The sequence below is a fragment of the Elephantulus edwardii genome, unplaced genomic scaffold, assembly GCF_000299155.1.
Source record: "Elephantulus edwardii isolate Elephantulus edwardi_28Jun2011 unplaced genomic scaffold, EleEdw1.0 scaffold00185, whole genome shotgun sequence".
NCBI classification, from domain to species: Eukaryota; Metazoa; Chordata; class Mammalia; order Macroscelidea; family Macroscelididae; genus Elephantulus; species Elephantulus edwardii.
Window position 1 is genome coordinate 5,170,658 of NW_006399935.1, and position 2,327 is coordinate 5,172,984.

General features: G+C 45.8%; 1 pseudogene; it reads left to right on the plus strand.

Moving 5' to 3' along the window:
• The window catches only part of LOC102856926, a 26,441-nt pseudogene that overhangs the window by 2,871 nt on the left and 21,243 nt on the right, over positions 1 to 2,327 (plus strand).

Genomic DNA, 2,327 nt, shown 5'->3' on the forward strand with positions numbered 1-2,327 from the left:
GTCTAAAGTATGTCAGATGAAGCTTCAGAATCCTTGCCTCCAAGGAGTAGCCCGGCTTCACTCTCTCCAGGACAAACATGTTTGTTCTCCTAGCAGTCCATGGTATATTCAACACTATTCTCCAACACCACAGCTCAAAAGCATCAATTCTCTTTCTATCATCCCTAGTCACTGTCCAGCTCTCCAATGCATAGCATGCAATTGTGAAGACTATAGCCCAGATCAGGCTCACCTTTGTCTCCAGCCTGACGTCATTGCTCTTCAGTACTCTGGAGAGGTTCCTGACAGCTGACTTTTAAAAAAATAATTTTTATGTATGTATGTATTTATTCATTCATTCATTTGTCTGTCTGTCTGTCTGTTTAGTGCGTGTATCATCAAATTGGATCAGACTGGTACTGGAGGAGATTGCCCCTCCTCCTTCAGCAGAGCATCTGGTGGATTTGAACCGCAACAGCTGACTTTCCCAATGCAATTTGTCTCTTGATTTCTGGATGCTGGTCCCAAGAGTGTTGACTGTGGAGCCAAGCAAACTAAAACGGCTTACCATATATAACAATGTTTACAATTATGAATAATGAATCCAACTTGGATTATGATCATTGTCTTTAAGTCAATCATCTCAAATGGGTTTACACACACACACACACACACACACAGGATAAGGCCCACTGAAGTCTTCCTGTGACCCTGCTGGTCCCTGCTGTCTCCTCGTCACATTGGTCAATGAATGGGAACCAGCATTGCCGAGGTGGTGGTCAAGACCACCTCAGCCTCAGGGCTGGCCAGCAGTGCCTGGTGTGTAATAGGTGCTCTGTGATTGCTTGTTGATTGACTGACTAATCGTTGTGCCCTCACAGGCAGGCCTAGCCTGGCTCCCACATAACAGAGGATGCTTGATAAATGGAGGAACAGATGGACAGATGGGTGGGTGGGTGGATGAAAGGAAGGGGAAGGGGCAGTGGGCGAGACAGACCAATATGGGACCAACACTGCCACCTTGTGGTAAAATGCTCCATGCCTCTCCCAACTGGTGGTCTTAGAACCCTGGGACGGGGCTGAAAGAGGGCGGGAATGGGGTAGTGGAGAGAAAAAGGAGAACGTTAAAGCCACACACTGCAGCGTTCACATGCTAAAGCTGCTCCTTTCTGGCGGTGTAATCCAAGAACTTTGCTCTCTGAGTCTCAGTTTCCTCATCCAGGAAACGGGAAATCTGAGCCAAGTAACTAAACTGCTCTGTTAAGAGCAGTTCCCACCAGTGAGTGACAGGGACAGAATCCCTGGATTGGAGTTGCTGTCCATGGGCTCCAAGCACAGAGCTGATGGAAAGTCCCAGGGAGATGGGGTGGCAACAAAGGGCAGGACATGAGCTCTAGAGAGACTTGTCTGATCTACCGACATTCAGACGCACCTTAGTCCTCAAACTGACATCATTACTCCTCAAGAATTTGGAGAGGTTCCTAAGTGCAGATTTTCCCAGTGCAATGCATCTCCTTATTTCCTGACTGCTGGTACCAAGGGTGTTAGTTGTGGATCCAAGGAAGATGAAGTTGTTGACAGATTCAGTCTCCTCTCTAGCCATCATGATGCTTCCTATTGGTCCAGTGGTGAGGATCTTTGTTTTATTGATACTGAGATGCTATTACTACCGAAAGCTGCATTCCTTGATCTTCTACAACACGTGTTTCAAGTCCTCCTCACTTTCAGCAAGCAAGGTTGTGTCATCTGCATAATACAGGTTATTGATGAGTCTCCCTCTGATCCTGATGCCACATTCTTCTTCATAGAGTCCAGCTTCTGAAATAATTTGCTCAGCACACAGATTGAACAGGTATGGAGACAGACTACAACCCTGATGCACTCCCTTCTTAATTTTAAAGCATGCAGAGTTCCCCTGCTCTGTTCACACAACAGCCTCCTGGTCCAGGTATAGCTTTCACATAAACACAATCAAGTGCTCTGGGATTCCCATTCTTCCCTGTGTCGGCCACAGCTTGTTATGATCCACACAGTCAAATGCTTTGCATAGTCAATAAAGCAAAGTCAACAAGTAGACATTCGTGTAGTATTCCTTACTTTTTGTGTGATGTCAGCTTCAGGACTAAGGTGCACCTGATTCAGGCCATAGTCTTCCTAATCACTTGTTATGCTTCTGAGAGCTGGACAATGAATAAGGATGACAGAAGAATTGATACCTTTGAGTTGTGGTTTTGGAGAAGAGTATTTAACAAACCATGATGGCCAAAGGAACAAAAACAAATGTCTTGGAGAGGGTGCAGCCGGAGTGCTCTTTAGAGACAAGAATGATGAGGCATTTGAAAACAACT